This window comes from Myotis myotis, unplaced genomic scaffold, assembly GCF_014108235.1.
Source record: "Myotis myotis isolate mMyoMyo1 unplaced genomic scaffold, mMyoMyo1.p scaffold_m19_p_3, whole genome shotgun sequence".
NCBI classification, from domain to species: Eukaryota; Metazoa; Chordata; class Mammalia; order Chiroptera; family Vespertilionidae; genus Myotis; species Myotis myotis.
This window is the reverse complement of record NW_023416335.1, coordinates 76150479-76178395: the sequence shown is the minus strand read 5'-3', so window position 1 is coordinate 76178395 and position 27917 is coordinate 76150479. Positions and strand designations below refer to the sequence as shown.

The 27917-nt window shown below is 37.2% G+C and overlaps 1 pseudogene; it reads left to right on the top strand.

Annotated features, from left to right (window-relative positions):
- Positions 1-27495, top strand: part of LOC118650456 — a 152785-nt pseudogene extending 125290 nt beyond the window's left edge.
- Positions 27496-27917: the final 422 nt, after the last annotated feature.

Genomic DNA, 27917 nt, shown 5'->3' with positions numbered 1-27917 from the left:
AATTGGCCCTGATCTGAGCCCGACCAGGGGCTGCACCTAGGTATTGGGGCTTCCCTCTGCCACCAGGAGCAAGCCTAAGTCAGCAGGTCATTATCTCCCGAGGGGTCCCAGACTGCAAGAGGGCACTGGCCGGGCTGAGGGACCCCCCTCCCCCCCGAGTGCACAAATTTTTCTGTACCGAGAGAGAGAGAGAGAGAGAGAGAGAGAGAGAGGCCCATTGTATGAAGAGATTCGTGCAACAGGCTTTCCCTACCCCTAGCTGCCAGCACCGGTTTTCCTCTGGCACCCGGGACCCAGGCCTTTGCTCTCGCTGGAGCCTTCAGTCCTTGCGGCTCCTAAGTGACCTGCCAACCAGCCTGCTGCAGGGATTGGGCCAAAACTGGCTCTCTAACATCTCCCAAGGGGTCCCAGATTGAGAGAGTGAAAAGGCCAGGACGAGGGACCCCACCAGTACATGAATCTGTGCACCGGGCCTCTAGTATTTTTATATATTTATTCGAAAGATTGACAGGAAATACTTTATGAAAACAGAACCCAATTATATATGTTATACTTAGTTTTACCCATGATGAACAGAAAGGTGGTTCATGGAACACAGCCTCAGCATCTTGAATGCATGCCTGCTGTCCTTGGTCTATTACTAGCCTGAGTCTCAGCATCGCTTCAGATGTATCATCGTGATGTGGGCAAAGTCATGGGCTCTGATCTAGACTAGAAGGGGACGGTTGTCACCAGAGGACCAAAGCTAGTGACCAACTGTGTAAAGCCCTAAAGGAAGAATAAGAGCATTTCTGGAGATATTTTGTCCCTTGAGGATAACTATGAACAAGAACGACTCTAGTCTGAAAAAGGACCTGCTGATGTCTCTAATCCCAGTGGTCACAGGGCTGAAAAACAAGAATTGTTGGCTCTACTCCTGCAGCTGCTGCCAATGGGAATTTGCAGGTGAGAAGACCAAGGAACAAAGGCAACCATTTTCACTACTATTAAGTATTCCCCAAATATTTATTCATTGCAATGTGTGAACATTTTCATACGGGGTCCATAATTATGACAGTTTATATAGGATACATATTTAGAAGTGAATTAAAGAGATTTCTAATTTCCCTCTAATATCAATCACCCTCTTTTTTTTAAGGTAGAATGTGAATTCCTGATATTTAGCTGGCATATGGTCCATCCGAATAAAAGTATAATTTACCCTAGTTTGTATTTATATGTAACTAAGTACTGGCCAAGGAAAATGAGATCATGTATTTTCTTGTCAAATTAGTCTCAGACAAATTGGAGATCTCACTGAGTATTAACCTTCACTCGTGAAATCAAGTCCTTAAGTAATAAATTACAAGGAATTTTGAAAAGTCATCCAGGATTTACAATGTGGCTTCCTGGGGTATTGCTCACTGCATCAGACTCACTCTATCAGCATTTTGTTTTATTTTATTATTTAAAAAAAATTTTAATCATCTTTATTTTTTTTTCATATATTTTACTGATTTTTTACAGAGAGGAAGGGAGAGGGGTAGAGAGTTAGAAACATTGATGAGAGAGAAACATCGATCAGCTGCCAAGGTAAATGCCCTTGACTGGAATCAAACCTGGGACCCTTCAGTCTGCAGACTGACGCTCTATCCTCTGAGCCAAACCGGTTAGGGCTTATTTTATTTTTTAAATTTTAAATTTGACCTCCTCCATATTGCCTCCCGTCGCCCAGGTACACCTCCCAGACCTTCACCACACTATTATCTGTGTCCCTGGGTTGTGTATATCCTATCTAATAAAAGACAAAAAGGGTAATTAACTGTACCTTTGCTACACTTCCCATTGGCTAATCAGGGCAATATGCAAATTAACCACCAACAAAGATGGCAGCCTGCCACGAAGCTGAAGCGAGCAGGAGGCTTGCTTTCTCCAGTGATGGAGAAAGCCAAGGTTCCCCGCCTGCCGCGGCCCGGCTCTGAGTTCTGAAAGCAACAAAGTTTCAATTATAGAAGCTAAACAAACCCCAGATACCTGCTTTCAGCAGGCCATGGCCTCAGAGCTGGAGCGAGCAGAAGCCTGCTCTCAGCTCCAGTGACGGCAACAAAGTTTCAATTATAGAAGGTAAATAAATCCCAGAATAAAAAGAAAAAAGAAAAAAAGGGGAGGCTGGGAGCTTCAGTCACCAGCCAGCCTGAAAACAGCTCTCAGCCCCTCACCCAGACTGGCCAGGCACCCCAGTGGGGACCTCCACTCTGAAAGGGGTGTGACCAGCTGAAAACAGCCATCAGCCCCTCACTCAGGCTGGCCAGGCACCCAAGCGGGACCCCCACCCTGATCCGGGACACCCTTCAGGGCAAACCAGCCGGCCCCCACCCATGCACCAGGCCTCTATCCTATATAGTACAGGGGTAATATGCAAACTGACCATAACAGCAGAAAGACTGGGAATGACTGTTCACTATGACACACACTGACCACCAGCAGGCAGATGCTCAATGCAGGAGCTGCCCTCTGGTAGTTAGTGGGCTCCCATATGGGGGAGCGCCACTCAGCCACAAGTCAGGCTGATGGCTTCCAGTACAGCGGTGGTGGTGGGAGCCTCTCCTGCCTCCTCAGCAGCCCTAAGGATGTCCGACTACAGTTTAGGCCTGCTCCCCACTGGCAAGTGGACATCCCCTGAGGGCTACCAGGCTGCCAGAGGGATGTCTGATTGCCAGCTTAGGCCCAATCCCCCAGGGAGCAGGCCTAAGCCAGCAGGTGGAAATCCCCAGAGGGGTCCCAGACTGTGAGAGGGCACAGACCGGGCTGAGGGATGCCCCCCCCCCCACACTCCAAGTGCACAAATTTTTGTGCACCGTGCCTCTAGTATGGATATAAGCTCCTTGCTTAATCTTTCCCCTGCATTCTTCGCCCTGACCTTCCCTCTGAGATTCTTCAGTCTGTTAAATGTTTTGATTTCTCTGGATCTATTTTGTTCATCAATTTATTTTGTTCACTAAATGCCACATATGAGTAAGAGCATGTGATATTTGTCTTTTTCTTACTGGCTTATTTCACTTAGCATAATACTCTCCAGGTTCCTCCATGCTGTTTAAATGTGTGATATTAAGTGATGTATGCACACACATTTCTTACACAGAAGGAGTCATCTCAGTTATGAAACATTTTCACTTTATATTCAGATAGTGATAGAACTTTAGTGATAATTTCCAGAGAGCCATTTCCCATAAATCCATACATTTTGTGCTTGTATTTTATAATCAATCCCAGACAACCTGTTAAATATCACCTGCTAAATGTGTCCCATCTATACAGACTTTTGCTAGCAAATATCATTAGTTTGCCTGCCAGGAAGTCTGATTAACATGCTTAAAAGGACATTAAAGCAGGTCATCTGCTTTCTTTCTTTTCTTGAATGAAAATTGGATTCTTAACTCTTTCTTCACCAAATATATAAATAAGCAGGCTTTCAACATTTTTGTCATTCTCTTTAACATTAGAGATTATTCTCCGTCCTTCCTCACTTTAAGTGGAGTCTGCGTAGAGTGTATGGAAATCCACCAGCCATTTTGGCCTTTGATATGACCCTGAGAATGAAAACTTTACCAAGTAGAGAAACACTAACAACTCTCTATATTCCTGTGCTTTTGGAGTGACATGCCAGTGCTAGCATGCCTACTCTGGCCTTTTTAAATAAGAGTAAACTTCTATCTTATTTAAACTCATGTTACTTTACAAGTGACTCTAATGATAACCAAAAAAAAAAAAAAAAAGGCATCTAGAAGTGGAGTGCTGTGCATGGCAGAACCAACTTATGTGACATTGAAATAACAGCAGCACATGGTTTGCAACTACTAAGTACTCAAGTCTTGCCCATTGGCAATCTGAAAATGCTTGTTATGTAATGGAAATTGTATCAGCACATTATTGGATAGAGTTAAAAGCACCTTTAAGGAGAAGAGTTGGTCTTGGTTGTCCATTTTTTGTCACTTCTAATAAAGTCCTTCAATAGAGAAGTACTCAGCTAGAATTAGACAGACTTCAAGTGGAGATAGAAAGGAATGAAGGCTTGCTAAAGAAAGCATACTCTGTGGCTAAATATAATGTAATTTGAATCCTTGATGATTGATAAAATGGCTTCTGTTTCCCAAACCATATTATTATAAATTTTGATTATAAATCAGAAGCCTTAGCTGATAGATAAATGGAATATTTCTGACTTACTTGCAGCTAGTTGTCACTCAATTTTGCCAAAAAATTTAATTCGATATAGTATGTGCATTTTCTGGGAACTAACCATAAGTAAAAATGTCATTAAAATGTATTTTTCTATTTTCTACTCGTTGAGTATAAATACAATTGCTAGAGCTCCCAGAAAAGTTTTCACAAAATTAAAAGTCAAAAACAAATATACACTAAAAGGACAATTAAGATCAGAATAATTTGAAATATATGTAAGTTTCCATCAGTATTTTTGATTAGCTAATCTAGAAAAAATTAAAAACCTAAAAATTTGAGTAATACCTATCATTACAAGAAATTAAAAACAAAGTGAAATTAGAAATTTGGGGAGACAATTAAGTACTCAAACTAGCTTTTACTATCTTTCTAAAAATTTTAATTAATTAATTAATGTGTTAAGCCTACCCGGGGATTTTTATTATATTTTATTTTTTGAGAGAGTGGAGGGGGAAAGAAAGAGAGAGGTAGAGAAACACCCATGTGAGAGAGACACATAGATTGGTTGCCTCCCACACATGCTCCAGTTGGAGCCCCAGATCAACCCTGCAACAGAGGCATGTGTCCCTGACTGGGACTGGAACCCAGAGCCCTTTGGTAGGTGGGCCGATGCTCTAACCATTGAGCCATGGATGCCATGGCATTTTTAAAAATATATTTTTATTGATTTCAGAGAAGAAAGGAGAGGGAAAGATAGAAACATCAATAATGAGAGATAAACATTGATCAGCTGCTTCCTGCACGCCCCCTACTGGGGATTGAATCTGCAACCTGAGCATGTACCCTGACCAGTAATCAACCATTACCCCCTAGTTCCTAGGTCAACACTCAACCACTGAGTGACACAGGCCGGTATTTTATTTTATTAAAATGTTTAATGTTGACATTATTGTAGGTGTACTCTATTTTTCCTCCCCTTTGCCCACCTCCACCCACTCATCCTTCCTCTCCCTTGGCCCTCACCAAACTATTGACACTGTCAGTGGAATATGCATATATGTTCTCGAGCTAATCCCTTCACATTCTTTATCCAGTCATCCCTCGGGCACCAGCCAAGCTGTTTCATGTGTCCATGTCTCCATTTCAATTTTGTTCATCAAATTATCATGTTCGTTAGATTCCACATATGAGTGAGGTCATATAGTATTTGTCTTTCTCTGACTGGTTTATTTCACTTAGCATAATACTCTCCAGGTTAATCCATGCTTTTACTCTCATTGTGTCTGCTGAACCCTAGTATATTGAGCTTTTTATTTTCATGGCCTCACAGGTCCAGAAGAGAAAAAGTCTAGAGCTCACTCAAGTTTGGGATTCTAATTGAAAACTAATCAGAATTTAGGATACAATGAGTTATCCCCTTTGTGAAAGGTAAATAAAAATGATGAAGGGATTAGCCAAAGAACAAAGATGCATAACCCACCGACATAGACAATAGTGTGGTGATGGCCAGAGGGTGGGGACAGTGGTGGCTGGGTGGAGGTGGGCAAAGTGGGTGATGGGGACATCAGTAACAGTATCTACAGTACAATAAACATAAAGGTAAAAAAAATAAAATAAATTCATAATACAAGGATAGAAAGGAAACTTTCCCTTCTCAATGGTTTTCTATGGATTGGTGCTGGAGACTATCTTAACAGGACATTTATAAACAAGTCAATCCTCAGATGCGTTTATGTCCTAAATCCATGCTACCTTGTGGATGAAGGGACTCATGGGGTAGAATTTAATTGAAAATATCCCGGGGTTAGAAAGGCATACTTTCAAGAGGAAAATAAACTTCAGCACACTGTCAAAATCACAAAATCAACATAGAAACAAGGAGAATGTCCCTACCATAAAGTTAGGTTATATATCAGACAAAAACATTATTTTTATAGCTTTTATTTATATTGATAATCTAATAAATATTATAAAATAAGCATATTAAGTTGTTTTAATGAAAGTGTACCTTTACAAATTGAACAATAATCAAGAGATAATAATGATGATAGAAATGTATTTAAAAACAAATCACTTAAAGCATTCAAGAAAAAATGTAATAATAATTGAAATATAAAACTCAGTGAAAGAGTTAGAGAGCAGATAAATCAGCAGAAGATAGAGATAAAGCATTGAAAATAGATTTAAAAAATTATCCAAAGCACATTACAGTGAAACAAAGGGAGAGGAGACAAGAAATAAGACACTGAGTCACCAATGGTAAAATGGAAAATTAGATAGATGTTCCATTCATTAGAGGTTTCACAAATGGTGAAAGAGACAAAAATATTCATTGTGGTGATGACTAAAAGTTTCCAGATTAAAGGCACTGTGCTCGTACCAAAAAAGTCCAATAGCCTCATACAGAATAAATTAAAAGAATAAAATCTGGATATCTCTATCTATCTATCTATCTATCTATCTATCTATCTATCTATCTATCATCTATCTATCTATCTATCTATCTATCTATCTATCTATCTATCTATCATCTATCTATCTATCTATCTATCTATCTATCTATCATCATCTATCATCTATCTATCATCTATCTATCTATCTATCTATCTATCTATCTATCTATCTATCTATCTATCTATTTATCTATCTATCTATCATCTATCTAAAATCAGAAGAACAAAGATAACCAGTAAGCAAAGATCACCTACTCACACAGAAAAATGACAATCAGACACATGGGTAACTTCTTAGCATCAACAATGTCAGTAAAAACACAGTAAAATAATATTGTCAATTTCCTGAGAGGAAACAAATACCAAGCAGCCAATATAAAGTATTTTGATATTTTAGGAACCACTGTTTTCATTTTATTGGTGTATGCAATGAATCATATTAATGAATTCCTAAGATTTTATTCTTTTTTTATATCTTAAGATTAACTTATTAAAATTTAACTAGGTATTGTTCATAAGTTAGATGGTCTGTATTGCATTTTGAGTTATTTATTTTTTTTCCTACCAAGTTTTGAAATAAAAATGGAGTTTATGTTATAAATGTATTGAGATTTTTTGTTGTTGTTGTTCAAGGCCTGGTATAGATATAATACTGCCTACACATACTTCAGTAAGTAGATCATTTTTTCACTACTAGCCAATTACAATGAAATAATTGCTTTTCAAAAATATATTTTGTACCTATCCTACATGTATTCTATATTTCAAATGTCCCAGATTATTCTATCATAAGCCCATGTCTAGTATTCCTGGGATGTCTTTAGTGCACATAATGTCTTTAATCTGAAGAATCATCCCAAAGGCCATCTCCTTAACAGTAATGTCTTTAACGACCACATCCAGACACATACATGCTACCACCATAGCAATCCACATCTCCCCCCATTAGTATGTCCTATTAGAGTTCTTTGTTTACATGTCTGTCCAATCATCTGAGTATTAGTGACACTATTGGATCCTCTGTGAGTTTTGCATTGTGAACATTAGTGGGTAAATAGACAGGAGCTTCAGACAGCAGGAGAGCTAATGTATTCTTTTAGCACTGTGCTTCTAAGGTTATGAAAACACATACAGAGAAAAAATTCAGAAGCACATTCCTGATAAACAGAAGCTGACTACTTTTACATAATTAACATATTTATTCTTCCCTGTCAAGAATACTTAACAATGTCATGTTTACAATTTTGTCTATAACCAAACTAAATAATAGAGCTTGTACACAAAATGTAAAATAAAAACTGATTTATACTAAACAGGGAACTCTTGTTATAAGTCCAGGAACAGGAAAAAAAAAATTCACATATTTTTTATTCAAGTTCCTCATATTCATTTTGGAGAAGCAGAGCCATTTAAGAACATTCCATTAGGTTTACTTTTAGTTTTAAACTAAATTTAGCTACTAGGTAGGTAAAACTACCCCCTCCCCCCGTTTACTTTTTTAAAAAATATATTTTAGTGATTTTTTACAGAGAAGAATGGAGAGTTAGAAACATCGATCAGCTGCCTCCTGCACACCCCCTACTGGGGATGTGCCTGCAACCAAGGTACATGGAATCAAACCTGGGACCCTTCAGTCCGCAGGCTTTATCTACCGAGTCAAGCCGGTTAGGGCTCCCCTTCCGTTTTCTAAATGGTTGGTACTCTTGAGGTTTTGGAGTGGTGAATATTAAAAACAATTACAGACACGATTTGTACATTTTTACATTAATATACAACTTTGAGACGGTTGACATTGTAGTTAGAGTCAATTATTTATAGACATATTTTTTTTCACTGAAGTTTTGATATTTCACTGTAAATCATAAGCCCAGGTCCAATCTAGGTAATGATAAAATGGGTTTGAATGAGTCTAGCTCAGTACTGTCTAAGCAATAAATAACACCTGTTATTGCTGCTTTTATTTATACTTGAATTTGAAATTATATTCCCTTCATAGCACAGATGTCAAAACTAGATCCTATAAAATATCTAGGTGAGGAAATACTTTGTTAGTAATTTTTATTCTCAATCAGGACCTGTCTGCATGTCATAGTTCCAATATAATGTGTTTGGTTCTGTTAATAGACTGATGTCAAATGCCTTAAAAATTTTAATTTCCATTTTCTTTCAGTCTGAAGGAGTGGGGGCTGGGTGGAGGGTGGCAAAGGGGGGAATAGGGGACATCTGTAACACTGTCAACTGTAAATAAAATAAGCAAATCCCTTTAAAATGCATTTTATCTTACTCTTAAAACATGCTAAGATAACACCTATTTTATTTTGATATCTGATATGTACAGCGTCTTTATTATGTCAGACAACAACACTGATTGAGCTCATTATTTGTGAGTTGTGGACACCTTTTGTTAAAACTGAACTCCCATGGAGGAAGTTCAATCTGGAGGCTTTTTTGACACTCCCACGTGATTGTGCTGATGAAGACCGTCTTATTCATTGAGAATCACATATCTAGGAGTACAAAAAAATTGATATCAATAATAAGAAATAAAGCAGCTTATTATCTCACTAAGAGAACCAAACAGTAATGATGACCATGGATTAGCTCCTTGTTAATATGCTATAACAATGAGTTAACCTCAGAGAGTTCTAAATACCTGCATTCTGTTATATTGTTTATTTTGTTTGTTTCTTTTGACAGTTGATACCTAGTTACATTTATAAAGTAGCTTACATTTCTGAGACATTTCTTTTGAAAGTATAAGCTTTTGACTTTATAAACATATATATCTTCATTTCTGGACTTGAAAGATGGTTCTGCTGAAGCTAATAACTAAAAATATCAACAAATGACTCTTAATAATGTCAATCAGAGCTAGATTGACTGGACTGTAGAAGTACAGTTTTTAAATTTGAAACAATTTAGTTTATACTATATCCAGTAACTTTGAGATAATGATAGGTGTGATTTTATGGAAACAATGTAACAATTCCAGGGAAAATAAGTTAATTATGGATAGATGAATTGTTTGATGAGAAAACAATTTGAGATGACCAAAAGGTACCAAGGGCCTAGACTACATCTACAAAAAAAAAAAAAAAAAAAAAAAAAAGAGGATTAAAGCAAGATATATTAGAAAGATAGCATTTTATGCCAGAAAAGACCCAAGTCAATCACTTATGAACAAGCTGTGCATGAATTAAAATATATAAAAATGCAAGCAATAAATATAGTTGTATCATTGTTTTATGTTTTACAGCTATACCCTGTATTTGCAAAGTCTACTTCTAAATTTTCTATGTTTCTTTCATTTGGATTATGTGATGTCTTTACTCAGATGAAGTCTCATTTCTGTTTCTAATATGTTTTTAAATAATTTGCTTACCTATATATTATACTTAATTTTATTTTTCTATTATTCAGTGCTCATTTGTTTCAGTATTTTAATAATAAATTGTCTTTAAAAAGAGAAAGAGAAATGAGAGATAGATAGATGGATGAAAAGAAAAAGAAAGAAACAAAAATCCAGTTACAGAGTAGAAGAAAGGAAAATATATGTCGAAAAGATGACATTCAAACCTTGGTAGAAGTTATTTTAAGACCTTCACAAAATGAATCTTAATAAATGCTTTTGATTCATGCAAAATATGAGAATGGGAGACATGCTAACAGTCTCCATTTACAGACATGTGCTAATGATTTAACTAATCATCTTCTCTTTGTGAAGTTGAGTTAATTTAAAATAATGAGATCACCATCTCCAGTTCCTACTTTAAGCCTTTTTACAATAAGCATTGAAATTGCAAATGAAATTGAAAAATGATGGCATCTTAGTTCTTTTCAAAAAATAAATACACAACCTGAGTGTGTAAGCCCACTGTCACTTCATATAGTAGCAATCTAGACTAAAATGAAGATGAAACAGCTTTCTTGGCTGGAGTAAAGATATCAACTGCACTAAATTGGATTTTTTGGTTCTTAAGTGAAAGACAGTTTTTCCAGTCTCTGAATTACCTGCCTCAAATCAGTTCACAAATTGGACTAAACAGTATTGAGTTTTGGGGTTGTTTTTCTATTCTCGTTGGTTGACACAAAGTTCAGTGCTTCATATCTTCTTTAACTATTAGAAGAGCTGTAATAACAGAGACTATCAGTACTGCAGAAATAAAATGTTTCAAATTGCATTTGTGTCCCCAGTGCCTACTTCAGACATCTCATAAAAGCACATATTTTGAAGTAGTTTTAAAGGGCTCTCCTTTTGAATGGAAATAATTTATTTCATGAGATACACATTTTATCTTTTGAAAATAAGAGAAATATAATTACTCTTTGTTCACTTTTCAGTGTAATTGTCTAGAGAATATTGGCACTTACTGATTATTTCAGTTTCCACAGTGTTAGAATGTATATTTTAAACACACACACACACACACACACACACACACACACACACACACACGCACTTACCATTAATAATCTTACTATTATCATGGTGATAGCTCTGTAAGTTCAAATTTATTGGTCTGTATATAAGGTAGGAAAGTAAAAAAAATAAATTTCTACTCAGAATTCTTCAATTATGAAATCATTATATGTACACAGAGAAACAGTTATAAATATACCCATTATACACAGAAAAATAGTTCTATAAAAATGAGAAAAAAGCATAAATAGTAGAGTTGTAATTCAACATTTATATCATCTGCTAGACAATATAGGAAATGCTTTATAATAGATTTTGAATAACAAAAGGAATTTTAAAATCTTATTATTGATGGATTAAATTAATTTTAACCTTTTAATATAAATATCAAGGCTGGTTGAATAAGATACTCCTTGTAAAAAATAAAAAAAGGATACTCCTTGCAGTCAACCTATGTCATAGGAACTAGAATATTACTTAATTCACATAAACCTTTTTTTTAAAAATTAAATCTTTTATTGTTCAGATTATTACAGTTGTTCCTCTTTTTCCCCCCATAGCTCTCCTCTACCCGGTTCCCCTCCCACCCTCTGCCCTCACCCCCCACCACTGTCCTCATCCATAGGTGCACGATTTTTGTCCGGTCTCTTCCCTCATCCCCCACACCCCTTTCCCCCCCAAGAATAGTCAGTCAACTCCCTTTCTATGCCCCTGATTCTATTATAATCACCAGTTTATTCTGATCATCAGATTATTTATTTACTTGATTTTTAGATTCACTTGTTGATGGATGTTTATTTGTTGTTCATAATTTGTATCTTTACCTTTTTCTTCTTCTTCCTCTTCTTAAAGGATACCTTTCAGCATTTCATATAATACTGGTTTAGTGGTGATGAACCCCTTTAGGTTTTTCTTGTCTGTGAAGCTCTTTATCTGACTTTCAATTCTGAATGATAGCTTTGCTGAATAAAGTAATCTTGGTTGTAGGTTCTTGGCATTCATCACTTTAAATATTTCTTGCCACTCCCTTCTGGCCTGCAAAGTTTCTGTTGAGAAATCAGCTGACAGTCGTATGGGTACTCCCTTGTAGGTAATTGACTGTCTTTCTCTTGCTGCTTTTAAGATTCTCTCTTTGTCTTTTGCTCTTGGCATTTTAATTATGATGTGTCTTGGTGTGGTCCTCTTTGGATTCCTTTTGTTTGGGGTTCTCTGCGCTTCCTGGAGTTGTAAGTCTATTTCTTTCACCAGGTAGGGGAAATTTTCTGTCATCATTTCTTCAAATAGGTTTTCAATATCTTGCTCTCTCTCTTCTTCTGGCACCCCTATAATTTGGATGTTGGTATGCTTGAAGCTGTCCCAGAGGCTCCTTACACTATCTTCGTATTTTTGGATTCTTTTTTCATTTTGCTTTTCCGGTTGGGTGTTTTTTGCTTCTTCGTATTTCAAATCTTTGACTTGATTCTTGCGATCCTCTGGTCTGCTGTTGGGAGTCTGTATAATATTCTTTATTTCAGTCAGTCTATGCTTAATTTCTAGTTGGTCTTTTTCATAACATCGAGGGTCTCACTAGATTTCTTGAGGGTCTCATTAAGTTTATCGGCGGTTTCTAGAAAATTCTTGAAAAACCTTAAAAGTGTGGTTTTGAACTCTATATCCAGTAGTTTGCTTTCCTCCATTTCTGTCATTTGTGACCTGTTTCTTTGTCTCCACATTTTTTTATGCTTTGCTGTGTCAATAGAGTGGCTTTCTGTGCTAAGTGCCCTATAGGGCCCAATGGCTCAGCCTCCCCAATTACCTGAGGTAGACACTCTTGGTGCACCCCCTTGTGGGCTTTGTGCACAGTCTTGTTGTAGTTAAGCCTTGATTGTTGTAGGTAACTCTGGGAGGATTTGACCTCTAGGTCAATTGGCTGTGAGAATCAGCTGTGTCTACCGGTGGGAGAACTTCTGTGCTGAAGACACCCTTATGGGGAAAGACTTGCTTCATTGGGGCTTTTTGGGCTCAATGAGTCTGCGCCCTGAGTGTATCCCTTATGGATCTGAGGAGTTGTAATTGGATGGTCCCACTCTGACCACTGGGTACACTGGCTCTTGGATATAAGGAGGTGCTAATCTAGCCTCTGCCTGAGGCTACCCAGCAGAAGCCAGCTGTAAATCAATGCAAGTTGCCCTTGGGCCTTGGGGCAGCTGCAGTTTGTTAAGTAATTTTCAGATTACAAGGGGCTGGGCCTTTCATATGCAAAAGCCTCCATGCACAGATTGGACGGGGTGGGGTCCCAGGGGATCAATAGGGTGGGTGGAGCAAGCAGTATGGCTGCTCTCAGTCCTGCCCTCAGAGGCCCCGGCAATCACTGGGAGCACCTCCCAGAGAAAGTTGCCCTTGAGTTCCGACTGATGCCAGACAGTCCAGTTTCTCCCCGTATGAGTCTGGGTCCCCTGAGTCTCGCCTGGAACTGGAGCTCAGAGCTTGAGACTCCCTCTCGATTGAAAAAGACAATTGTGTCCTCAGCCGCCTGCCCTCTCCACATGAACCTCCGCACCTTTGTATTTTACTTCTGCACCACACCTCCTCTGAATCTCGGTATGCTTTTCTCTTTCCTTCTAGTTGTAGAATTTCCACTCAACCAGCCTTCCTGTGGTTCTGTATGATGTCCATTCCGTCTTTTAGTTGTATTTTTGAAGTGGTTGTGCGAGGCAGCAATGTCCGGTGTTTACCTATGCTGCCATCTTGGTTTCTCTCTTAATTCACATAAACCTTGTATTTTCAGAGTCTACTAATCTTCTTAGAATATGCAAGTAAGTAGTTTCTCAATAAATAACTACTGAATTGAATTTACGGTAAAAACTGGCTGTTATTGAAATTAAATAATTACTACTAAACTGTACTGTTTGTTTTTTGCCATGCATGCTGACACTAACTTTACAATGTCATAAATTATACCTTTGATTTTTTAAAAATAATCTTTATTTTTAATTAATTTAAAATTAACTCTAGGTTTTTAAAATTAAAATTTACTTAACATACAATTTTAATTTTAGGTATATAATATAATTATTTAATATTTAAATACCTAATGAATTGATCACCATGGTAAATCCAATACACCTATGTTGGATTTTTAAGGATTTAATAGATTGATGTTAAGCCACATATATTTTCCCCTTACATTAGAATTTTGCAAAATAAAATCGATACCTGACTATCCAGCTGTATCTTTATAAGAGTTAAGTAATATTTAAATCAATAATATTCTAATTAAAAGAAGCTACTTGACTTTAAATTCATTAAAATAAAGCTACATTCTATTAGCTACAATAATCTGAATTTGGGTTCACCAATTGAATCATTTTGATCATTTATCAGATCATTCCCTTCTGAAGATTGTTACTTGTTCCTTATAATCACACTCTACTCACAGAAGATCAAACACTTAGTGATTACATGCATAATTATAAAACAAATAAAAGCATGAATGCCTCCTAGTTTCATATTGGGTGTATGCAAATACACACATATACTCACAGAATATTTTGTCTGAGACTGTAAATATTGCTAATCCCAGAATCCCATCTTGGGCTTTGTGTATTTCCATAATCCAGACTGTCTGTTAATGATTTTGCAATAATGAAAATGGCAGATATGGCAGTTACTTTTTAGAAAATGACTAGTGGTCTGGTGCACAAAATTCAAGCACATTAAAGGGAATTAATTAGGGGAAATATTTTAATTGTGATATTTGCCCTTTCTCTATAATAAAACTGTCAGAGATGAAAGAAAATTAATAAAATGTATATGAAAATCTCCCTCCTGTCAAAGTCTTGGGTGCACCATGGGACCCAGAGTCAAGTCCCCACACATCCGCGTGCACCTTGAAATCTCACAAGACCCAAAACTGGCTGGCACAGCCTTAGGTCCCCTGTCAAGCCTTGCTGGGTGGGAGGGTGTGGCCTCAGGTTCCCTGACCCAGCTTCAGGTCCCCCAGCCCTAGTGCTAGGGCGCAAGGGCATGACAACATGAGGGCGTGACAACCATTTGCATATTAGCTCTTTATTATATAGGATGTCACTGCTTAAGACTCTTAAGATTAAATAATAAATTAAAATTAATTTTATTAGGCATTATGCAATATTAATTTTTAAGATAAAATAGTAAAGATTTATGGGTTATTACTTAGGATGTACAGGTTAGCAATAACAAACAAATAAAATAAAATGCCACCATCTGGAAGCAACCAAGATAGGTTATTTTTTAATCATGTAATATGCATGGTTGTCTTCTTGCTACCACATAGGTCAGTTTCTCTTCTCCAGGTTCTCTCTGTTCTTAGGTATTTTTATTATCTCATTCTTTGCCAATCAACAAGAAAAAATAAAAACTTGTTAGGTTGTTCTTTTGAATATTTTGAGAAAATATATGTTTATGTGTAGATTAGTGGCCATTTGCATTTTTTTTCCTGAAGCTTCTGTACCTTTCTCCTACAAGATCCGTTGCCAGTCTCATGACTAATGTTTCTAATTTTCACAATGATATATCCTAAAATGATTGCTTTAGTGTCCTGAAGACCTAAAACAAATTACACATGAATTTAATGATTCATATTCAAAGTTTTTTATTGAACATACTCATGTGTCAGACATTATTGAGAAAACAGAGGATAAAGAAACAAGCATCATAGTTTGGTCCTTCTAAACATGGGGCTCACAGACTAGTGAGGGAAGAGACATTACAGATTTAAAAATGGTAACAAATACTCTGGAGTAACCATAAAACCAGAAGCCATATAAATACTACTAAGATAAAACTCCAACATTTTTGATGATTTTATTTGTTCAAACTTAAAACGTTCTCTTCAGCAAATTTTCCAGAGTGCATTTATAATTGCTGTGATATTTATGTTAATAAATTTGGCCTTCCTAGTGAAGAAACAATATGTTGATATTTAATGAAACAATAAATTACACACCTGCTCCCTTTTCTCCTCACTCTCCTACTCAAGTTTATATTTGAAAAGAAGATAAAGGAATAAGTACAGATCCCTGATATAGCAATTTAGAGAACTTGGCATAGGACTCCATCAGTTCCGTAATATTTCACTGCAGAATTAAATTGACTTATTAGTTTCCTAGGGCTTCCATAACAAATTACCACAATCTGGATAGTTTAAAACAACAGAAATTCATTCTCTCAAGAGTACTGGATGCTAACAACCCCAAAATGAAGGTGTCAGCAGAGCTATGCTGCCTCTGAAGGTTTTAGAGAATATCTTCCTAGCTTACGGTGGTTGCCAGCAATCCTTGGCATTCCTTGAGTATAGCTGCATCAGTCCAATTTCTGCCTTATCTTTGCACTTTTCTTCCAGGATTATACAGTATTTATCTTAATAAAACTAATGATATGTACTAATAGAATCTATTTAAACAAAATAGCTCATGTGTGTGCCTTAACATTCCCTGACACAATGATTATTTCATAAGTGATAACTTTCATTTTCATCGCCTTCCGTACAATAGCCCACAATAAACTGAATTCAGTCAACAACCACTTATGTGAACATGGAAGCAAATTCACCTTCAATAAGGTCATTTCAGCCTTGGCGAATGGTTCAATTGCACGTGTGAGAGGCACAGTCAGAGGATCCACGTAAACTATGCTCACATTCTCAACCCACAGAAATTGTGACATAAAGTTGTTTGTTTAGCCCTATCTGGTTTGGCTCAGTGGATAAAGCGTCAGCCCAAGGACTGAAGGATCTTGAGTTTGATTCTGATCAAGGACACATACCTTGGTTGCAGGCTAGATCCCAGGGCTAGGTCAGGGTGCATGCTGGAGGCAACCAATGGATGTGTCTCTCTCACATCAATGTTTCTCTCTGTTACTCCTTCTCCCTTCCCCTCTCTTTAAAAATCAATGGAAAAATATCCTTGGCTGAGGATGAACAACAAAAGAAAGTTGTTTAAACACTATGAATTATAACACTTTGTCATGAAGCATCTGCTAACTAATGCAAAGAATGTAAGAATGGATTAACTTTGTTGGATTTAGTGATTATAATTTAAGGTCACCAAATACACATTGTTTAATGGGAAGGGCAGGAAATGAGACCAAATAAAAGTATAAAAGGGTAGTTAGGAAATAGATACCAAAAAAATAAGAATACTTAAAAAATGACAGCAATAGCACAAGGGAGCATGGGAGCTTGAAAAAAATGTAAGTAAAATGATACATCCCAGGTGTGGCTCAAGTGGTTGAGCATTGTCCCATGCACCAAAAAGTCACTGGTTTGATTCCCCCTGTTGGGCTGTTTACAGGAGGCAACACATCAATGTTTCTCTTTCCCGCTTTCTTATTCTTTGCCTAAAAATATCAATAAAAACATATTTAACATATTGCTACCAGAGATATTGGAGATTTTGTTACCTATTGAAGCAGGAATTTGGGGGGAACATAGGCAGGCGTAGGGATTTTTTTAGAATTGGGGTCCATCAAAAAGCATGGGGCTGCAGACTGGGAGAAGGTGCATTTCCATAACACAAGGAACCAGGTGAAGTTACATCTCCATAAGACAAGGGAGCAGCAAAAGGTATATTTACATAAGACAAGGGAACTAGAAGAAGCCAGGAAAGGTCTATATTTACAAAAAAAGAGAAGGAAGCCCTTAATTCAGATGGAAAAGAAGAAAGCCCAGAGGAATGGAAGGACTATGAAGGAGGAGGGCCTTAGGAATCACTATAGTAACCAATTCAAAGGGAAATATTGACCAATCAGAGGGGATATCAGGCACCACGATCTGCAACTTATATAAACCATGGAAACAGGAATTCAGTGTGACCTTTTCCCCCTCCCTACTTGGGAGGCCATTCTGTGGAACTCTTCCCTCTCCCCATGTGGGAGTCTGTAATTGTTCTTCAATAAATCTCCACCTTTGCTATAACACTGTCTGTCCATGGATTCATTCTTTGATTCTGGCAGACAAAGGATCTGGGTTCCAGTCCAAAAGTTCAGTATCGTGATGATTTATTTTTTTTTATTTTTTATGGTTTCACAACTTACATTTAAGTCTATTATCTATTTGGAGTTTATTTTTGTGTATGGTGTAAGTTGGTGGTCTTGTTTCATTTTTCACATGTACCTGTCCAATTTTCCCAACATCATTTATTGAAGAGACTGTCTTTACTCCATTGTATGCTCTTGCCTCCTTTGTCAAATATTAATTGAGCATAGTGGCTTGGGTCAATTTCTGGGTTCTCTGTTCTGTTCCATTGGTATACATGCCTGTTAGTTTGCTGGTACCAGGTTGTTTTGATTACAGTGGCTTTGTAGCATAACTTGATATCTGGTATTGTGATCTCTCCAACTTCGTTCTTTCTTAAGATTGCTGCAGCTATTCAGGGTCTTTTATGATTCCATATAAATTTTTGGAGGTTTTGCTCTAGATCTGTGAAATATGGCATCAAGATTGCATTGAATCTATAGATTGCTTTGGGTAATATGGACATTTTAATGATGTTAAGTCATGAAGCCATAAAAATCCTAGAAGAAACCATAGGCAGAAAAATCTTAACCATCTCTCTTAGCAATGTGTTTGCTGATACATCTCCTAGGGCAAGGAAAACAAGGGAGAAAATAAACATATGGAATTGCATCAAAATAAAAAGCTTCTGCATAGCAAAAGAAACCATCAACAGCAACAAAAAAGGGAATGCACTTTATGGGAGAGCAATGAAATATCTGATAAGGGGTTAATTTTGACAGTATATAAGGAACTCATACAACTTAATAAAAGGAAGACAAACAATCTAATAAAAAAATGGGCAAAGGATCTAAATAGATACTTTTTCAAAGTGGACATGTAGATGGCCAAGAGACAGTAAAAAACTGCTCAAAATCACTAGTAATCAGAGAGATACAAATTAAAATGACAATGAGGTATCACCTCACACCTGTCAGAATGGCTACTATCAACAAACCAACATATATGACAAATGCTAGCAAGGATGTGGAAGAAAGAGAAACCTATTACACTGCTGGTGGGAATACAGACTAGTACAACCATTATGGAAAATAGTATGTAGTTTCCTCAAACAATTAAAAATGGAACCACCATTTAACCCAGTGATCCCACTGCTAGGATTATATCCTAAGAAACCTGAAACACCAATCATAAAGAATATATACACCCCTCTTTTATAGCAGTGCAATGTACAATAGCTAAGATCTGGAAAAAGCCTAAATGCACCCATCATTACTAGATGAGTGGATAAAAAAGCTGTGGTACATTTATACCACAGAATAGTATGCAGCTGTAAAAAAGAATGATCTCTTAACTTTTGAGGCAGCATGGAGGGACCTGGAGAATATTATGCTCAACAAAATAAGCCAGTCATAGAACAACAAGTATCACATGATATTACTCATGTGGAATCTCATGAACAAAATAAACCAATGAACAAAATAGATCCAGAGACATAGAAACATGGAACAGACTGTCGAATCTCAGATGGAAGGAGGGTGTGGGAAGGTTGGGTAGGGAGAGATTAACCAAGAATTTATATGTATATATTGAATAAACGATGGACACAGACAGTGTGGTGAAGGCCTAGAGGTGAGGTACAGGGGAGGGCGTCAATGGGGAAAAAAGGGGACATATGAAATACTTTCAACAATAAAGATAAATTTAAAAAACATATTTAAAAGAAAATGGAAAAAATGTAAGTAAAATTAGTAAATGATAAACTATAAAATTATAATGCTTATTTTTAATAGTTCCTTCTTATTAGTTACATCTTAATGGAAAGATATCTTATTATAATTGTGTCCCATCCACTCCCAAGACAAATATTTTGGCAAATAAAATATACATAAATCCCAAGTTTTAGCTCTAAAACAAACAAAAACTCATAGACATAGACAATAGTATGATAGCTACCTGAGGAAAAGGGGTTGAGAGGGTAGTAAAGGGTAGAGGGGGTCAAATATATGGTGATGGAAGATTTGACTTTAGATGTTGAGTAAACAATGCAATCTACAAAAGATGTATCATAGAATTGTACACTTGAAACCTAAATAATCTTTTTAACCAATGTCACCTGAATAAATTTAATTTAGAAAGAAAAAAGGAAAGATGATTTTTGTATAAGTGTAAAAATTTTAATCAGTATAAAAGAAATAGTTCATAAAATTTGTATATGTATTCTATACATGTAGTAGGTCACAGAAATCTACAATGCTACACAAAGTACACTATCATTTTTATTACTGAACATATTGAATTTTCAGTCTCTTCATTTTTCCCCTGACAGATGTTTTTGGAATATAGGAATACATTTTTTAAAAATGAATCAATTTTGAAGAATTGATAGTAAAATCAATATTTTAAAAATGAACTGCACATGAATATTGTTTCAATGTGATAAAAGGCCTTCAGAATCAATTTTTTTTCCTACCTACTTGTGTTAACAGATAAATTGTGCTCAAATCAGCTGTTCATACTCAAAATTAGTTTGTGGAGCTCTGAAAAAATTAACAGAGTATTCATGATAGAGAAGCAATAAGGATTCTCTAACCCTAGCTCATCACTGTACAGGTAATTGAGTTACAAATAAATGAAGTCACCTGTACTCATTAAGCTAAACTTTGGATCCCGAATTTGCCACTCAAGAGCCCAGTGGCCATGGGAAAATTGTTTTATCCATGGCTGTGTCTTCTATTATTAATCTCCATGCCTCCCAGCCTTCACTAGAGCACACTCCATGGTTACTTTTTTGGCCACTTCTAAAAACCTAAGACTCATAATTGTCCCATGAACAGCTATACTACATGTTCCCCATAGACACCTAAAATTTAATACCATTAGAATTGTATGTTTCATCTTGTTAGACTATATCTCTACCATCGCTTATGTCTCTCAATCAGTGTAGTGGATTGCCTAAGGTTTAAAAACATCAGTTTTTAATGAACCTATCCCATTACTTTCTTGACATGATCTTTGATTATATTATTAAAATTTTGATATTGAAATATGTCTCACTCAGTGAATACTTGCTGTATGTCAAAATTATTCTAAATAATATTATACATATCTGTATGCATATCTATATGCTATATATATAAATATATATATTTATTTTATCTTATTTTTGAAACAACCTTATAAAGTAGAAACTATTACACTTAATTTTATACCCAAAATAATTAATGCATATAAAGTCTAAGTAACCTACACAAGATATCTATCTAGTTTGTGAAAAAAACAAACAAAAAAAAACAAGACTCAAATTCAGGCAAGACTTCTCTTCACAGCTGAGAAACGATGTTGTTGTATTAAGATTTATCAATCTGCTTTTAAATTTTCTCTTAGTCTCAAATCCTATCAAATGAATTATCTATTATTTTCTGTATTAAATATATAGTTTTTAAAAATGTTTTTCCATGTTTCCTTCACTATCCTGATTGCATTTTGTCTGTTCAAATGCTGAGTGTCTCCTTTAAAAATTGAGACAGATTTTTCTTTGATCCAATCCACGCCTTTCTCTGAAGTTATAACGTTTCCTTTGAACTCATAACACTTGTTGTAGTGTGTTTATCAATTTGTGTTATAACAAAAATGTGTAAGACACTAAGTAACATATATTCTAAGCATAATGCTCAAACTTCTCCATATATTTATTTATTTACTAGAGGCCCAGTGCATGAAAATTCATGCACTGAAGGGGGGGTCCCTCAGCCTGGCCTGCCCCCTCTCACAGTCCGGGAGCCCTCAGGGGTGGGAGGCAACCCAGTGATCAGGCGAAGGCGATGCCCCATCACACCTCTGCTGCTGCCACTGCCAGCAGTGCAAGCCTCGGCTGGCCCTGGTTACCTGAGCCTTGGGCGGCCTGGGCTGCTGTGGGGCTGAGGGGACTGGGGGACTCTGGGAGCAGGCCTGCGGAGCAGCTGGGCCTACCTGGGTGTGGGCCCGGCCTTGCTGTGCTCCTGTTGCCCCAGAGGGGCTGAGGGGACTGGGTGCTGCCATCTGTGACTGTGGGCACCACCATCTTTGAGGATGTGACAGTCAATTAGCATATTCCCTCCTTATTGGCTGTGGGCACCACCATCTTTGAGGATGTGACAATCAATTAGCATATTCCCTCCTTATTGGTTGTGGGCACCACCATCTTTGAGGATGTGACAGTCAATTAGCATATTTCCTCCTTATTGGCTGTGGGCACCGCCATCTTTGCAATGGTATGAGTGTCAATTAGCATATTCCTTCTTTATTAGATAGGATTTGTCTCATCCTATTAGGTACTATAATTATTTATACTTTATAGATGAAAAAAAATAAAGTTTAAAGTTAAATAATTTGCCTATAGTGGTGGAATCAGGATTTTGACAGAAAGTCCAATGCAATCAACTATAAAAATTCTTTTTCATTGGAGTTGCATGGTCCTTGTCCAGAAAATTGTTTTTGATTTTTTTTTTGTAGATGATAAAATAGATAAAAGTCTTATAAGTAGAGCAAATGTAAGTAAAATAAACTTGCAATATGTAATTTATTATTTAAACTTAGGACACTTTTTCATTTATTTTTTATTGTTGACAGCATTACACATATTTCCCATTTTTCCCCCTTTTACCCTCTTTCACCAAGCCCCTGCCCCACCCCTGGCCTTCACTGCACTTTTGAGAGTAAATTTATCTAATTAATAATTGTACTTAGTCAACATGTTCATATACAGACTCTGGTTTAGAGTCACCTTATATAAATAGAATTCTAAAATATTTCAGTGTAAACACATAAAAAGTGGAGTTGCTGCATCCAAATCACCCTCAACCCAAATTTCTGAATCTCTACAGAGGCAGAAAATATTTCCCAAAGCCGCAGATTCCCTAGCCTTATATCCATCAGGGATATTTTGTTCCATTTAGAGTTTCTGAACTTCTGTACCAATGAGTCACCTTAGGTAATAAGACAGTGTTTAGTAAATCTAGAGAAAATTATTTCATTTGCAATTGTTACAAATTCAAATTTTACCTTATCAGTCTGTTTTATCCACATTTTGGCAAAGTATTTCTAGGATTAAATGTCTCCTTTTTCCCTTATTTCTTGCCCAGTCCCTTCATTACCCCTTGCAGTTTATAGACCTAACCTGAAGCCCCTGTGATCAATTCTTTCTCTTTCATAACCACACCTTGTGGCCTACATTCATAGACTGGGATATTGTTAATAATAAATGTTCACCATTCAACAGGTAATGTTTTAAAAATGTTTTTATTTATTTTAGAGAGAGAAGAAAGGAGAGGAAGAGAGACGGAAACATCAATGAGAGAGAAACATGGATGGGCTGCTGCCTGCACACCCCCTATTGGGGACAGATCCCACAACCTGGGTATGTGCCCTTCATGGGAATTAACCAGCAAACACTTGGTGCATGGGTCAATGCTCAATCAACTGAACCACACTGGCCAGGGAAATTATTAACAAGTAATTTTTAGTGATCACCTCAACATTGTGAAATCTGGTGATATAAAAGCAAATAAAATGTAACCCCCAGTAACAAGGAGCCGTAGCAATCAAGTGGTAAAGACAAATAGGTGTTAAGAATTAATCACTTCCTTGACCAGACCTCCTCTGAAAGGCTGTACTTTAAGAAAAAAAACATTTGCAGCTGTGTCACTATTCTTTGTGCCCATATTGTCCTGAGTGGTTGAAACCCAATTGTTGTAAGTTAAATGACAAAAGCTCTTTCCTTCTGCTGTCATTCTGTTACTCAAAGAAAACCAAAATATATTTGCTGAAATATGAAAACAATCAACACAATAAAAAAAGTCAAGGATCTTAATGGTAGAAAGAAGAAAATCATGTGTGAATATCCCCAGTCTTACAACTTTATTATAGTCATAAATTTCAGGAATCTCATTCTCTAAATAACTAAAATGATTGTATTTGCTTTTGTGTTTTCTTTTGTTTGTTTGTTTTTAGTGTAATCAGGCAATGTAAAAACTCAGTGGAGCATTTGTTAGAATCACTGACATATAATCAAAGTACATTGAATGGGGGTGGGGTTGGGGTCAGGCTCACCCAGAATGAAAACAGTGGCCTATCTGCTCATCCAGGTAATTGCTGGGTCATGTCAGATGCCCTGATGCCATAGGATAACAAAAGAGATGTCTTCAAGCAAAATTGTCGCAGTTTGTTTGTTTGTGTTTGTCTGTGTGGAAAAGGCGTTCATTACAGAGCTATAAATTAGAGGTGGGGGGTTGGAGTGGGGTGGGAGGAGCAAGTGGTCCTATTTGGAGCCTCTGATCTTTCCCTCTGTCTTTCTGGGCCTGGGTATGAGCACCTCCTCCATGCACTCCTTTGCTCTGAGCACCTCTTACGGCAGAAGAAGGAGTCATCCACAGATTTATCCTTCACCTTGAATAGGTGTTCCTAGCTCTGCAGAGGAGGGGAAACAGTGCAGGTGTGCTGTCTCTGGATTAAAGAGGCAGGGGAAGCTTCTGGATCTCATCTGGGTTCAGCTTGGAGACAGTGAGAATCTGCTGTGCCTCCTGGAGGCTGAGACCAGAGATTGAGAAGCAGCTGCAGACTGGTGTCCAGCACATCCCTGGTATCAGCTGCTGCCCACCTGGCTGCAAAATCCTGGTGCAGGTCCCAGGCAAAGGTCTTGCCCATGACTCATGCCCCCATCACAAGAATCTGAGCCAGGTAGTTGGCCATGGTGGATGCTCTGCCTCAGGCTCCTTCTTCCAGGCTCCAGGTCCAGCTTAAGAACAGTCAGTGGGTCTAAGGTCAAGGGAGCCTGCTGGAGCAGGCCCAGTTTTTGTTGTTGTTGTTTTTTTTTAATGGAGAACCTAAATTGGTTCTATTTTTTTTAATATATTTTTATTGATTTCAGAGAAGAAGGAAGAGAGAAAGAGAGATAAAAACATCAGTGATGAGAGAGAATCATTCATTGGCTGCCTCCTGCACGCCCCCCACTGGGGATCCAGCCCACAACCTGAGCATGTGCCCTTGACCGGAATCCAAACTTGGACCTTTCAGTCCGCAGGCCAATGCTATATTCACCAAGCCAAACTGGCTAGGGCAGTCCCAGTTTTTAAGGGAAGACAGAATTCAACTTTGGGAATTTCCATATGTAGATTAAAATAAAGAGGCTGGTTTAGAATGGAAGGACCTTGCTAAGTACTTTGACAAGCTAGATAGAATGTTGTGAAAATTAAGTAGAAAAGATAGTAGAAAAAACATGTTGCAAAGCAATTGAGTGTGAGCAATAACATTAAAATTATAAAATAACAGAAAATTTTACAATTGAAGTATGTTTTCACCTCCAAGACTAAGAAAAGATAAAAAAAAAAAAAAAACACGTTGGAGACCTGATTGTACATCACAGCAAATAACTATGGTCTAAAATTGCTCAAATCTTTGGATATAAAGAAAATTATATCAAAATTGTCATAAATAAGAAAAAAAAATCAACTACAAAAAATACTTGAAGAACAGTGTAAAAGCTATGGTGCTTCAATTGAAACAATTTGAAAAAGATGTGAGAGAACTGCCAGGTTGAAGAAGAGCAACATGAGGCCTAAGTCAGAAAGAAAGAAAGAAAGAAAGAAAGAAAGAAAGAAAGAAAGAAAGAAAGAAAGGAAGGAAGGAAGGAAGGAAGGAAGGAAGGAAGGAAGGAAGGAAGGAAGGAAGGAAGGAAGGAAGGAAGGAAGGAAGGAAGAGGGGGAGGGAGGGAGGGAGGGAGGGAGGGAGGGAGGAAGGAAGGGAGGGAGGGAGGGAGGAAGGAAGGAAGGAAGGAAGGAAGGAAGGAAGGAAGAAGGAAGGAAGGAAGGAAGAGGGGGGAGGGAGGGAGGGAGGGAGGAAGGAAAGGAAGGAGGGAGGGAGGGAGGAGGAAGGAAGGAAGGAAGGAAGGAAGGAAGGAAGGAAGGAAGGAAGGAAGGAAGAAGAGGAAGAAGAAGAATTCAGAGGACCAAGACTAGAGATATGGCAGAGAAAGTTGAGAGAGTGGTGAACCAAGAAACTACACATAGCTAACTAGATAGGCAGATAAAGCAGAATCCCTCAGCACATAGAAAAGCCTTTATGTTAACTGTGGGATATCATGAGAAAGGCAGAACATTCCTAAAAAGAAAAGACTATGGAATAGCCTTTCCATTCCATGCCCGTTAGAGTCTGACAAATATTTCTGAGTCTTGTATAGAGCTGTTAGGCTCAGTAGATTACTATGCAGTGCTAACAGCTGGACATAATATGGTGTTTTTTCTGCTTGGAACAACTGAAATGCCTTGACAATGCAGAAAAAGAAATTAACTTGGCCCAGAAATGCTTTAAAATTGTTGTGGAGAAAATCATCAGAGACTGGTTCAAATATAAGGGAACTATGGGAAAATTGCTTCAAGGTATTTAAAATTATTACAGTGGAAATGATGAAAGGGCTTGTATCTCAACAAGGCTTGTCAACATTTAAATAGCTCTATATTGATCCATCAAAAGTTTACAACTTGTTATAGTTGCAAGCTACTTCCCGGGAAGCCTGGTTTGGAAAAGGGTGCATGACAAGACTATGGATCAGGTAATCACCCATATTATCAACTGCAGAGAATTAGCCTAAATAAGGAAAGGGTGGGGGAAGATTCTGCCTAAAGAACATTGACTCTTTGAAAAGAATGGGCCACTCCATGCACACAGCCAAGCAAGACCCTCCATCAAACCAGTAGGAACTTGGACAAAGCCCTGAAGATTATTCCCAGTACTCTTCAGATGTGGTGGTTAAATGATTCAGACCCTGAAACCAACAATCATCAAGAAAGTCCTTCTCTGGAAAATATTAAAGAACTGTTATACATGAGTTTTGATGTGTTAGTGGCCAAGCTGCCCTGAGACCATACAGGAGAAATGTCCAGCTTACCCAGACCCTTGCTCATAATGGAGAAAGTCTCCCTCCTGGCCTACCGCTCTTGGGGTAGATTCTTTATCAATGTCATTCATTTTCCCTTCAGATTCCTCAGGATCGTCTAGAGCAGTGGTTCTCAACCTTCCTAATGCCGCGACCCTTTAATACAGTTCTTCATGTTGTGGTGATCCCCAGCCATAAAATTATTTGCATTGCTACTTCATAACTGTAATTTTGCTACTGTTATGAATCGCAATGTAAATATCTGATATGCAGGATGTATTTTCATTGTTACAAATTGAACATAATTAAAGCATAGTGATTAATCACAAAAACAATATGTAATTATATATATGTTTTCCTATGGTCTTAGGCGACCCCTGTGAAAGGGTCATTTGACCCCCAAAGGGCTCACGACCCACAGGTTGGTGACCCACAGGTTGAGAACCGCTGGTCTAGTGCCTCAAGAAATGAAGGTATGTACCCAGAGACCATCAAGGGTATATTGGAAGATATTTCAGAATATGAAGAGGATTATCTTGATACAACTCTGGAAGACAAAATTATTATTATCCTATGTTGAAAATACAAAGTCATCTAAAAAGAAAGACTAAGTAATAAAAAGAACTACTTAGTTTCTGCTTAGAAAGTATATCATTATTAAAAGTCTAAACTGAATACATCATATGTAACTATTATTATGATGTTAAGCTTCACTTAAAACTTCAAAATCAATTTTACTTACTTTTTACTATATGAACTGGTATTTACATGGTCCTAATGAGTACAAAGAGATAATCATTAAAGCTAGAGACTAAAAGTAAGTAACTTCAAAGACCTGAAATTTCTTGGTTGAAGTAAATTTCACAAAATCACCCATTATTTTGCCTAAACACATGGATACAAATATATATGCATATAATTCCATCCTCTGTAAAAATAAGTACTCAACTTTATGCCATTATTATTTATGTATTTATTAAAAACATGCATTTTAGGAAAGCT